Raw genomic sequence first — 14,053 nt, forward strand, 5'->3', positions numbered from 1 at the left:
TCATTTTCATCCCAGACAGTCCAGCTTTGGAAAGGAACACAGAACTGAGTACAGAGTCTGCTATGCCTGCCATGCTAAGGGGCCCTTTTACTAAGCTGGGAAAGGGTTACTGCATGAGTAGTGGGTGCCAAATCAACCCTACTACCAGAGTAGTGCGGGCACCCGGTGGTAGTTCCAAAGTTGGTGCATGTAGCAGTGGTGTAGCAAGGGCGGGGCAGTGAGGGCGGTTCGCCATGGGAGCACGCTGCTGGGGGGGGGGGGGTGTCGGCTCCGCTGGTTCCCTGCTCCGTCTGCCCCAGAACAGGTTACTTCCTGTTCCGGGGCAGAGAGAGCAGGGAACCAGTGGAACCGACACCCCCCCAGCGGCGTGCACACGGCAGGCAAGAATGCACTCGGGGGGGGGGCTTGGGTGATGCGCCGAGGGGGGGATTGATGCGCCAAGGGGGGTGATGCACCGAGGGGAGGGGGCTTGGGTGATGCGCCGAGGGGGGGTGGATGCGCCGGGGGGGGGGGGGGGGGTTGATGCGCCAAGGGGGGTTGATGCACCAAGGGGGTAGCAGGGAACCAGTGGTACCGACACCCCCAGTGACGTGCACATGGCAGGCAAGAATGCACTCGGGGGGGGGCTTGGGTGATGCGCCAAGGTGGGGTTGATGCACCAAGGGGGGGGGGTTGATGCACTGAGGGGAGGGGGCTTGGGTGATGCGCCGAGGGGGGGTGGATGCGCCAAGGGGGGGTTGATGTGCCGAGGAGGGAGTTGATGCACCAAGGGGGTAGCAGGGAACCAGCGGTACCGACACCCCCCAGTGGCGTGCAAATGGCAGGCAAGAATGCACTCGGGGGGGGGGGGCTTGGGTAATGCACCAAGGTGGGGTTGATGCACCAAGGGGCGGTTGATGCACTGAGGGGAGGGGCTTGGGTGATGCGCCAAGGGGGGGGGTTGATGCACCGAGGGGAGGGGGCTTGGGTGATGCGCCGAGGGGGGGTTGATGCGCCAAGGGGGGGTTGATGTACCGAGGAGGGAGTTGATGCACCAAGGGGGGGCTTGGGTGATGCGCTGATGGGGGGGGGGGGGGTGATGAGCCGAGGTAGGGTGTCATGCTGCACCTGGGGGGGTGCACAGCGGCGAACCGCCCCGGGTGGCAGCCACCCTCACTACACCACTGGCATGTAGTTTCCTGTGGTAGAAAATACTTCTCTATTTTCTACCACAGGGGACATTCCTGGTGGTAATAGGCAGTGTGCCTACATTGCTACGTGGTGCCTGATTACTGCATGAGTAGCACCTGAGTGATGGTAAGGGTTCAGGCTGTAAATAGCCACATGCTAATTTTAATATTAGCACATGGCCATTTACTGCCCCATTTTTAAAAAGGCCTTTTTCCTTCCATGGTAAAAAAATAACCCAGCAAACACCAATTTCACATGCCAAAACTAGCACAGGCCACTTTTTACCGCAGCTTAGTAAAATGGCCCCTAAATGAGGTTTATACATCTTTAGACACAGGGAATTGATTCAGCTGGATTTAACTACCTCTTTGACATCATCAACCACAAAATCTTATTGCATAGACTATTTTAAGGATGACCTTTCAATCTTTAAAGTAGTCCCTTATATTATGTACTGTTATTTGAATATTTTTACTGCTGTAATTGTCTATTGCCTATGTTCAACTTATTCATGCTCTAAACCACATTGGGTGAATTTCTTCAAAAAGATGGTAACAAAATCCTTATGAATACATAAATACAAATTTCAAACTTCTTAACAGGGTCTATTAATAATGAGAAATGCAACAGTTATCATGTATCTGTTACTATCATGCTGCGACTTTGTTGAAGTTCATTGACTAGGTTTAGTGAGAGTAATTCAGTTTTTAGTCTTGGCAGACAAGTTCACCAACAGAAGAGACTGATTTGCAATTCTAAGTACATATTGCAACCTACTTTACAAATGTTTCATTCGTATGCAAACGTTCTGAACTTGAGGATATACAGAATTTAGCATTTCAGCTCATTTTTACAGTAATGGCAACCCAGAGATTTTTACCATTTTATCATGTCAATATTTTAAGTCAATGGCCCAGGAGGTATTGGATGCTGACACATAAGATCTAACAGTGTATCTAATTATGCAATAAACAATCTTAGGTCACTACTTTCCGTATAATTTTTCACCCAGTTTTCACTGACCTAGCATTCATACAACGGTACCCTTGTTAAAAGTTTCCTTGCATTCAAAATCACTCATTCTTCTTGTTTTTCATTAAGACCCTGATTCATTAAAGCATCATAACTCACTACTAATAGCAAAAGTTCCTGGGTGGGATAATTGCCAGAGTTCCAGTAGTTCTTTTTTTTTTTTTTTTGCAACAGTGTAGTTACCAACCATGCATCAGACTATTAGAAAATGTCTCTGACATAGGGTATTACTTGAAGATATTGAAGAGAATTTCTCAGAAGTTGTACAATAGTTTTTAGAAAGACTGTTGAATGTGAGCTTGTGGGTCTCAACAGATTGCTGCGTGCACGGCGAAACATCCAGCCCATTCACACTGGATGTTTTGCCGTGCGCGCAGCAATCTGTTGAGACCCACGAGCTCACATTCCCAAGAGTCTTTCTAAAGACTATTGTACAACTTCTGAGAAATTCTCTTCAACATCTTCAAGTAATACCCTATGTCAGAGACATTTTCTAATAGTCTGATGCACCAGTTTGAGGACTGATTTCATCATTTTCCAGCAATATCCTGTACAAGAGACTCCTGATGCAGGCCTAACGGCCGAAACACAACGTTGTGTCAAGTCTTCACATCTTTAATAAAGTTTTTTAAGGTACATCCTCCTGTCTCTGGTATCCTTGGTCGCTCTCCCACTTCCTTTGCATTGTTGTGTTTACTTTGGGGCGTTTTGAGTTCTCTGCCTGCTGGTGGATTTCCTCTTACAGAGCCTAGCTCAGCAACTCCAGGAGCCACGGACACAGGCAGCTACTTTAGAACATTGGTGGTGAGAATTATTATATAGGATTTCTTAGTGGTTGTTAATGAAATAAAGCTGCAAACAAGTTTTCTTCCATTTAAAAAAATTGATTTAATTTGTGAGTGAGTATGAACGTCGATGCAAGTGCCAATGTTAAGGGCACATGCCCTTTACAGAATAACACTTAGGGGTCCTTTTACTAAGCCACGTATGCACCAACATGCACCAGTTTGGAACTACCGCCCGGCTACTGCGTGACCCGGGCAGTAATTTCATTTTTTACGCATGCCCATTACGAGTGCTAGAAAATGTATTTTATTTTCTGGCACGAGGTGGTAGCTGGGTGGAAATTGGCATTGCATGTGTGCAGATGATTACAGCTCGGTTAACGCGTGAGACCTTACCGCTAAGTCAATGGGTGGTGGTAAGGTCTCTTGCCCAAAATGAACGTGCGCCAATTTTTATTTTGCCGCACGTCCATTTTCGGCCAAAAAAGACCTTTTTTTGCAGGTGCGCTGAAAAATGGACCTGTGTGCATCCAATACACATGTCCCGCTCCTAACTCTGGGCACCGAACCTATGCCAATTGAAACCTGGTATAAAACTGTGCACAGCTTGTCCGAATGTCCCTAACCCACCCATGTCCCTGACCTGATCACACCCCCTTTTGTGTTGTGCACTGAGGGGCCCTTTTACTATGCTGGGCCAAAAGGGGGCCTGCACAAGCATCAGTGCATGTTTTTGATGCACGCTGAGATCCCTTTTACCGCAGCCAGTATAAAGGCTGTCTTTTTTTCTTGAAAAGAAATGGCCGTGCGGTAAGCGAACCACTTACCACACGGCCAATTTGGGGGGCGCTCTTACCGCCACCCATTGAAGTGGTGGTAAGGGCTCACGCACTAATCCAGCAGAAACCGCACTGCCCGATTACTGCCAGGAAAGCACCAGCACTACAAAAATAGAAAATATTTTTGTAGCATCAGAAATGGCGCAAGCTGGGCCCATTCCACATGCCAACCCTTTAGTAAAAGGGCCCAGGGGTGTGGTTACATGGGGCCATGGGGGCATGGGCCCCCGTAGATTTGGCCCTGGCCTCCTCCCACCGCCAACCCTCCCCCGCCGCCACCGCTGTTGGGTACCTTTACTGGCGGGGGTCCGCAACCCCCGCCAGCTGAGGTCCTCTTCTCCGGCGTGGACACGTTGCTGATCTGCAAGGGCAGGCTTCTGTTTCTGTGAGTCTGACGTCCTGCAGATCAGCAATGCGGCCACACGGGAGAAGAGGACCCCCACCAGCAAAGGTACCCAGCGGCGGGGGAGGTTTGGCGGCGGCGGGAAGAGGGGGTTGAAAGGGTTGGCGCTGGGGGTGGTGGCGGTGGGATGGTGGCGGCGGGGAGGTCAAAATGGCGGGGGTCAGCGGCACCAGGGGGGCTAAAATGTGCCCCCTCACCTCAGGCTCTGGACCCCCCTCCCGCCGGTCTGGCTACGCCCCTGAAAGGGCTCCTCTGTGATTTGGACCACAGCATTATTAATTAGTGTGCAAATCCTAATTGGTGCCAATTAATATCAATAATTGGTTGTTAGCCTTCAATTATTGCTCATTAACAGCACATTTTTTTTATCGGCCCCCAAATATGGGCACTGGACATAGAATCCAGGGGTTGCCTTGTTTTCAATAGTGGTATCTTAGATACTCTAATGTAGAAGCTCTTCTGAAAATGGACTTCTGCAAATGTTCTTGACCTGGAATTTCTGAGAACAAGATTAATCTTTGCATCTCGCACTTGAGGTGTAATTAAGCTGCTTCTTCTGTAATTTAATGTGCATTTTTTTGCTATGTGAATAAATTTAATTGGTTGATTTACATAATAATGCCATTCATTACTTATTTTTGCATAGATTTTGTAGTGGTGATCACAATAACCAAACAATGTGCCCTAATCAGTGAACAGCAGACACAGAATCTCACAGAGGGAACACTGGATTAATCGCTGCTTTAGCAGTTTAACTCGTTTGCGAACATCAGTGCACCTTAGAACACCAGCATCTTATTCTGCAAAGCAAATTCTCACACTAACCCTGAAACTGAGCAAGAGAAATTTACAGTTCCTGAACTTGGCAAGAGTCCAAATTCCAAGCACTGACAAATTTTGTCAAAGGGACGAGAGAAAAATTGGAGATGAGGGAGTCAGACTCCGGTCCACACTTGGTCTAGCAAAAAAAAACAAACAAACAAAAAACGATGAGAGAGATGTCCCAGCTACTTGCTGAGTAGTAAATGGGGTAGGATTGGTTACAACCAAAGCGGTTTACATATTATACATTAGTACTTATTTTGTGTCTGAGAAAATGGAGGGTTATGGGGTCCTTTTACTAAGCTGTGGGAAAAAGGGCTCCTCAGTAGCGGCGGGGACCGTTTTTCCCACGTGCCAGGGCCCTTTTTACCTCAGTAGGTAAGAAGTCCCTAAAAAAAGGCCATGTGGTAAGATTACTCTTACCACATGACCATGTGGAGGAAGCACTTACCACCACCCATTGAGGTGGCAGTAAGGGCTCTCGCAGTAACATGGTGGTAACCAGGCAGTGCATGGTGATGCATGATTACCACCTGATTAACACTGTGCTATTAAATTTTAAACTATTTTCAAGTGTGCCCGAAATGGCGCGTGTTCAAGCTGGAACTACCGCCGGCAGGCATGTTGGTCTGGCTTTCATTCCCGGATAGCTTGTAGTAAGCCCGCGTTGGGCTTACCAATGTTTTGCAAAAGGGCCCCTAAGCGACTTGCCCAGAGTCACAAGGAGATGCAGTGGGCAGTGGTTTCTCAGCCACTGCCCACTCCACTGTTCATAACCAGTTACCAGGACAATCCATAGTATATCCCATTATCCACTGGACATGCCAGCCTGCCACCAGGATAAAGGGCCAGCACTGCACACGTTACTTCATAAGTAGAAAATGTAGAGTCTGATATTAGCACTGACAACTTTAAGGAGCAGAGCAAAGAGACTATTTCACAAATTACCACATGTACATAGGACTTCAAAATGTCTGTAAGTAGCAATAAAAGCATTACCGCATAAAATCTTTCCAATTATGTGATATTCTTTTCAAAATAGCCTTTTCTGATTGTCATTGATTTCCCATTACGTTTTTTTAAAGCCAATGAAGCAGTGGTATAATTTTCTAGGGAACGACTAACAGCCAAATTGATTTCAATAATAGGTTATATTTGTATTCCTTCAATATTGACCCTGGAAGGAATTTTCAAGGGGTTTAGCTGTCTAACTCTGGGATTTTACCAAGTAAACCTCAACTTTGAAAACACACATCCTGCTGAGCAGCATGAGTTATTTACAAGATCTGCTAAAATTAGCCAAGTCAAACAGAGGTTTGGGAATGGACTGGGGGGGAGGGGTCTATAGCAGGGCAACTATTTTTAAGTACCAAGAAGGTGTCTATCTGGGGAGCAGGACAAGTAGTTATCTTTATTTTAGGCACAACTATATACTGAATCCAACCTAGTACATATTACTGTGAATATAGGAGCCAACTTTTCAACATTATAGGAGTGTAGGAGTATTTCCCTGTGTGTCTCACCTTGCGGGCCTTGGCCTGTATAATCCTATGACAGCAAAATGGAGGCTGTAAACTCTGACCCGCACATCTCTGTGTCAACAAGAAACAGCTTTGCAGCTTGTGGAAAATTACAGCAGAAGCTCAACTCCAAGGACATGCTGTGGGCAAACCAGGCCCCCCTTATCTACCCGAGAAGCTGAAGGCTCCAGCAAGGCGGGTGAGAAACAGAAACTGCATACCAAAATGTAACAACTTGAAGGTCAAGAACAACGGATGCTTCTTGCCATGCAGTGAGCCGAGGAAGATCCAGATTGGTCCCGGCTGGTCACCTGTGCATCAGGGACTAAGGAGAGCGGGAACAAGGAGAAATCAGTTAGTCGGAAGCCTTGGAAGAAGGTGGAGGTGGAAAGAAGACCAGTGAGACCTAGTAAGGTCCACCAACTGATGAACTGTGTATCTGGAGGAAAGTATCATGGTTCAGCTGTACCTGCACTGAGTGACCTGTGCCCTCCTTGTCTGCTGCAGAGTTCCAGTACTAGCTCTGACTAAGACTCACTGCCATATCAGCTTGAGTCTGTGAGGTGTCCCGTGCATTCCCGGAAGACGACCCTGAGGTCAGCTTGGTGAGAGACACGGTGATCTATTGCCTATTAGTCTGGGTTTAGTTAGTGGTATTTACCTGAGCAGAAGGCTGGTGCCGTCATACTTGTGATCAGGAGGAGCTGCTAATAACTGTACTACCTCGTAACACAGTGTGTCTGATCACTGGTGTAATTTTATCTGATAACCAGTAAGAAAGAACCAGGCACACCCATAAAGGGGGGCCGACCACAACCGGGCTGAAGGCCAGCAAAGACAGAAGTGTGGGGGAGGGTACAGGGAGGGCCTAGCTAGAGAGCAGAGGTAGTAGTGGGAGGGAAACAAGGGGTAGCAAGGGGAGGGGGCAGGAAAGAAGGGGAGGAGCAAGGGAGGAGGAGAGAGGAATTTGAACTGCACAGGAAGTCCTTTTGAATTTGGAAGCAGGAGAAGAGCAACCCTGGGCAGCAGCTCCTGAAATTTTTACAGGCACATGTTTTGTGTCTGCCCTGGGCAGAGCTTGTGCAGAGTACAGCCAAAGAAGCTCTTACAGCAGAGCACGATATTCCAGCAAATTGAGAACAAATTTTACGGTATGTAGACATTTAAAACTTTGTGCAGCTGCAAGGCATTTTAGCTTTCTCCTGCCGACCCCCATTTAGCTTTTCCAGGATGGCCGGCCATCTCGGGTTAGCTGCCTATCTCACGGCATTATGCGCACTAGGCTAGAGTCCCACATACGCTGCCCATGGCGCATGGCAGATGGGTTTGCCACAGCGCGGTTGCCGTTTTTGGCCGGCCATGCAGTGCTCGCAATCCGCAGTGCATAGCACGGCACTGAGGCACGACTCGGAAGACCTTGTGTACAGTACTGAACCGAGGCGCAAACACCTTTAATGGTACGTCATTTTTGCTCTTCTCCTGCCTCAGCGGCACACCGCACGTTAAGATGCGGTGATGGCCGGCCACTAATACTTGGCCGACAGTTACGCACTATACGGCAACGGACCTTCGAGCCCCATTGTGGCTGGCCACGCCGTGTTATCTAATTCGAAAAATTAATGCGTTATAAGCTGTCCATGCCAATACGGCGACGGACCTTAAAACCCGTTATGGCCGTTGATTGTTCTACAGGCACACGTGTCTAGGCCCATTTCGGTTGATCCGGCAGACCTAGTGCATAGCACGGCACTGAGGCACGACTTGGAAGACCTTGTGCACAGCACTGAACCGAAACGCAAACGATCCCAGGGAGACGAAAACATCTTTAATGGTACGTAATTTTTGCTCTTCTCCTGCCTCAGCGGCACATCGCATGTTAAGGTGCGGTGATGGCCGGCCAATAATACTTAGCCGACAGTTACGCGCTATATGGCAACGGACCTTTGAGCCCCGTTGTGGCTGGCCACGCCGTGTTATCAAATTCGATAAATTAATGCGGTATAAGCCGTCCATGCCATTACGGCGACGGACCTTAAACGTTACTTACCGGCGCCATGTCTGTATGATTGGCCTGCCATGCGATATTTGAGATGCGGGTTTTTGCAGAAACGTCCACATTGCGATCCTCGCTAGTCAGGGTCTTCTCTTGCGGGCCACTTAGGGGGAGTCCCAAATTGGCGGGACATGCGCTTCGCTACGCGTTGTAATTGCCCACCCATACAGTCGGCCATTAACCTACAGAGGCACGTACGGCAGCGGTGAATTTCGATAGGGTGGCCATTTGCATGAGTGCCGATTGTAAAAACAGTGGCCACTTTCAATACACCACCCATTCCGACTAGCAGTAAAATTTGGAAAAGGCAGCCAGTTTTATGGCGCTAAAATTCACTAGAATGGACATTCCAAATACAAATTTAACCGCAGCGGCCACCTTGGATACCGCACACATGTGTCTTTGACACACGGCATAGGCTGGAACAATTGATGTCATACCGTTTGGTGCCAGCATAGCGGGACACAGTACTTAGGGGCATCAGACAAACATATCGGTTACAGTATGCTACTCTCAGCTGCCGTTAGGACCAGGTCCACGGGGGGAAGGGTTGGTACAACAGTGTTAGTCCTAGAGGGCCATGTGCACTTAGCGGCCAGTTTGACTAGAGCGGCCACGTGGACTAAAGCAGCTAATTTGAAAACGGTGGCCATTTTGATAGAAGGACCACCGGTCTTACTGATTTATCTGCCGGATTTACAGGGGCCCGGCCATTTTAATTTTAGCGGCCCATTTTGCATACGGCAGCCGTTTTGACTACCAGGCCAAATTTGAATGTAACAGCCATCGCCCTTGGGGCTTTAGGCTGGCCATTTAAGGAAGGGCGCACTGCGCAGAAAGCACGCAGTCGGATATGTAGCTGTGAGCAAGGAGGGTACAGTTTACACAGGCACCATAGGATGCACGCAGCGATTGGGGAAGCCGGCGTCACCACAATCAGTTATTATGAGGTCATTTTGCTTTAAATTGTCTATTCTTTTAGTCTCTCCATTGCAGTAATGTCATTGTAGTGTGCGAAGGAGACATATGCACCAGCAAGGCCAGCCAAGCGGCCCACCAAAACTCCACCAGCTAAGACGTGGAGTGCTGCGGCCCCAGACCTTAGAAGTCACAGTGGACCTACACCACAAGCACAGACGGTGCGGGGGCCTGCAAGGGAGGTAGTAGCACCGCAGACTCCACCTCAATAGTTGCGGGGCTACCGCCAGTACCGGCAAGGGGTAAGTCTAATGACAGCACCACACTCCTTCCAGCGCAGACGCATGACATAACTAGATATGCAGTACGGGACGATAAGAACGGGTAACGGAGCCCAATATGGCAGGACAGAATGCGGTTGTGGCACCGGTCGGTGCACAGGGGACCAGTCAGGATGTGGGAGTACTTAATCACAGGAGCGATGCATTAGGTACCATTCTCACAATACAGGTGGATTGATATCTTCTCCCTCCTTGTGTGGGAGTTGCATGAGGAGGGTACCGTAGGCAGGGATAGTGTAACAGATAAGACCCCAAGATATTCGGGTCCTTCATGGACTGGTCGTAGGCTGTTCACATACTTAGGACACTCAGCTGTTCACATACTCAGGACACTCACTATAGTGAAGGAAACGGAAAGGGGCCCGGACTTGGTGTGGGATATGGAATACAATTTTAAAAGCGCATGAGATATTTAGGGGACAGGCATGCCTTAACTAAGATATTAAATTTACAAGAAAGCAGTGCAGACAATCCATTCATATCGGGTCAGCACCAGTGGTAGTCCTGTCAGGCAATGCCATCAGGACAAAGGCAGGACGGAGGCAGCGGACATTGCACCTAGCACCCGACACGCCCGCGCGGGCAGGCATGCTGCAGGGCAAGGCAGGCTCCCCAGAGACAGGGAACAGCAATCTAGTAACACAGGACAGGGTACTGAGGGAGCTAGCGCTCCCCCAAGCAAGCTTATGAGACAGGAGAAAGCAACCTATTAACTCAGTACAGGGTCCGGAAGCCATCAAGCTTCAAGGTTAGCCTGTTACCCTGACAGAACGGGTGCATCACCACAGGTTTCCAATCAGGTTGCATGATTCCATATTAGAGGACACCACAGTGACAACACTACCCCAACAATGCATCCTCGATTCACATGCATCGACAGATAGCTGCAGGCAAGATTACCAAAGAACTATTGCTAGGCTGCATAGCGGGGCTGTTTGAGGACCCGCCCTTCAAGGCAACAACAGTGTCTCCGCTAGGCATAATACCAAGGAAGGAGCTGGGGAAAGGTAGGCCCAGTCGTAATTTGTCCCGCCACATAGGAACATCAGTAAATGACTACATTGACCATAGCAGCTGTACAGTACAATATGCATCTGTAGACAATGCCATTCAAATAATTCGGCAGCAAGGCAACTAGGCACATTGGGCTAAGGTGGACGGAGATTCGGCTTTTCGCACCTTGCCTTTACACCCACAGCCCTTTCCCTTGTTAGGTGTCAGGTTCCAGGAGAGGTTTTATTGCCATAAATGTGTCCCCTTGTGTGGCCACATCTAGTGCGCATACTTCAAAGAGCTTAGCATGTTTGTGCATGGGGTAGTGGAGCAACTAGCCCCCCTAGGTCTCTGGTCCTCATCTGAAGGACTTCCTGTTCAAAGACCGGGAATCACAAGAGTGGACGGATGTGTTACAGGTCTTTATCCACTTGGCACAGAAATTGGACATCCCATTAGCCGTTGAAAAAACAGTAGGCCCACGGCGAATCCTTACGTTATAGGTATTGAATTGGAACTAGATGTTCCAGACTGCCGGCTGACAAAATTGATAAGCTTGCCAGAGTAGCGAATATGAGGTGGCACTGTAAAAAAGCAAGGCTGAAGCAGGTACAGGAACTCCTGGGTCCAGTAGGCTTCGCAATAAGGGTGAGTTCCAATAGCTTTAGCAACATCGGGAACAAACAAAGCACATTTTCATCTCAGACGTACACAGGACATCAAGCGAGATTTAGCAGGTTCTTGGCCCATGGGATTTCATTTTGGCACGATTCACCCACTCTCACGGAAGCCCTGCATTTTCTTTACAGATGCGGCAGATTTACTTCCAGGGAGCGTGGTGCGCAACAAGCTCGGGTTTCAGCAGGGACCACGTAGGATATCATGTTTCCTGGGGGGACCTGGCATATCTCACAAGTCAATTGTAATTCCCTCAGACAATATGGCAGTAGTTGTCCGCCATGCACTTCCCACAAGTTATGTGCGCAGACAGATAGTTCTGCAGTGATTACAGCTAAACATATACCAGGCAGGGAGAATGGTTATAGTGGATGCTCCTTCTCGTTTTTAGAGCGCAGACCCGGAAATGGGACCCGATGCTGCGATAGTTAACAGATACCTCGCAGACAAGATACACAACCGCACATATAGTCAACACTTAGAAGAGAAGGGTGGTACTGATATATTCCCGGTCCCCGGCATGTATGAAGGGAATTAGCAGAAACCAGGTCTCAATCATGTTCGCAGCCATCAGTTTTCTCGCCAAAGCAGTGGCTGTCCAAAATCCATCTAGGTCATTTGTTGTCACGAGACTGATGAAAGGATGGGGCAGGCCGGGAGTACCCTACCCAGGTAAAAGAAAACCCAGTACCGGCAAGGAAATGGGCCGTCTCTTTGCATCATTAGAGGAGATAAGTGACACTGAGTTTGAGGGCCGTCAAGTCAAATGTGCATTCTCATTAGCTTTGCATGGTGCTCTGCGAGTCAGTGAGTTGGTGGCTACGTACAAGCATGCCCACCATGGCATGTCCCTCTTAATACGTGACGCGGCCATTACAGCCGCGGCAACTGACCTACTTATTCGCAAATCAAAATGGATCGGAACGGACATGCCCTTTCCTGAACCTTCAAGCAGACTTAAAACAAAGACCAAAGACCAGCCTGCTGATTCATACACTATGTACATATGTACAGTACCCACTCATTTAGGATTAGGGCAGCTACGGCAGTGGCAGCGCTAGGAGTGTCCATAGAGGCCATCAAAAGACTGGGCCGATGGCGACCTAATGTATACAAGCGCTACATCAGACCCATCTAGTGTATACAAGCGGTGCATTGGACCCATTAAGGCATCCACAGCAAAGTGATAATGGTTGCTTGCACTGTGCTAACATGTCGCTTCCCATTATATTCTATTACAGGTATCCATATCCAGAATGAGCTGCAGCGGATTTGGATATGCGGTCACTCATCACTTGTATGTACATTAGGCACAGGGAAAGGCGGTGGGCGCAAAGAAGGGCAGCAGTGAGACCGAACAGTGAGAGCCTGGGTTGTCAGGGCGATAGAGGAGCCAGGGCGATAGAGTAGCCATAACAGGGTATAGGTAAGGGAGGGATGCTTCAGGCATTCATGTGTGCATTAAAAGTCATACGATCCCACATGACTTGCGAATAGATACAAGCCATAGCGTTAGGGCATGACCGCAGCTAGGAGGGGTGGGGACCACGGCAAACGAGGTGTCGTTGCCGTGGCCTGTGGCGTTAGACTACAATGTTTACGCACAGCCAGCAATGGGTACACAGCAGCTTGACACATAACAGTTACAAGTTTGGGGTAACTACTGCTGCAGAAAGAGTTGTGTGGAAAATTATCAAGTTGATGCAAATGGTAGGCTTGCATGTGAGCAGCCTTGTTATAAGGAAACAACGTGTATACAGCTTGTCTCCTGGCTTGGGCGGCCGGGAGGCCTAGAACGTCATTTTGTAAATGTGGTAGGTGCCTCCTTCAACGGGAAACAACGTGTATACAGCTTGTCTCCTGGCTTGGGCGGCCGGGAGGCCTAGAACGTCATTTTGTAAATGTGGTAGGTGCCTCCTTCAACGGGAGACACCAAGTGACGTCGGGTGCTTGGAAAACAGCACAGGGGGCCACAGGGGCTTGGTACGGCTTGGCCTGTGGCCCAGAATATGCAACTACGTGTAGAAGCTGTGTACCCGGGTAGAAATGCATGCTGGCATAATGATTAGTAGAAGATGTAATGTAATTTGTTTAAGTTGTAACAATTTTCATGTTCCTGGCTGCGGCCAAAATAAATCCAATTCTATCGAAGATACGGCTTGTAGTGTGGTATTGAAGGGGGCGGGGGTTGATACGTCTGAGTGTGTGCCGAATGCCCGAGTTGTGAGTGTTTAGTAGTGTGACGTATGAGTGTAATTTTTATCAGCCAGTAATTTTGTATTCAGCCAAAGCTTTGCAGAGTGTCTATATTTTGTATACATTACCTATATTTTCTTATGTATAATAAATCTAATATATATATCAGCCTGCATTCTCAGCTGCAGTTCTTTCTAACGGAAGTATTTGGCTACGTTCCAAGGTTCCCACCCCTAGACCTAGTACAGGATTATTTGCTTGCAGATAGTTCTGCATGGGGAACCTGGACACAGGTAATTTATT

This window comes from Microcaecilia unicolor, chromosome 4, assembly GCF_901765095.1.
Source record: "Microcaecilia unicolor chromosome 4, aMicUni1.1, whole genome shotgun sequence".
In the NCBI taxonomy this organism is placed as follows: domain Eukaryota; kingdom Metazoa; phylum Chordata; class Amphibia; order Gymnophiona; family Siphonopidae; genus Microcaecilia; species Microcaecilia unicolor.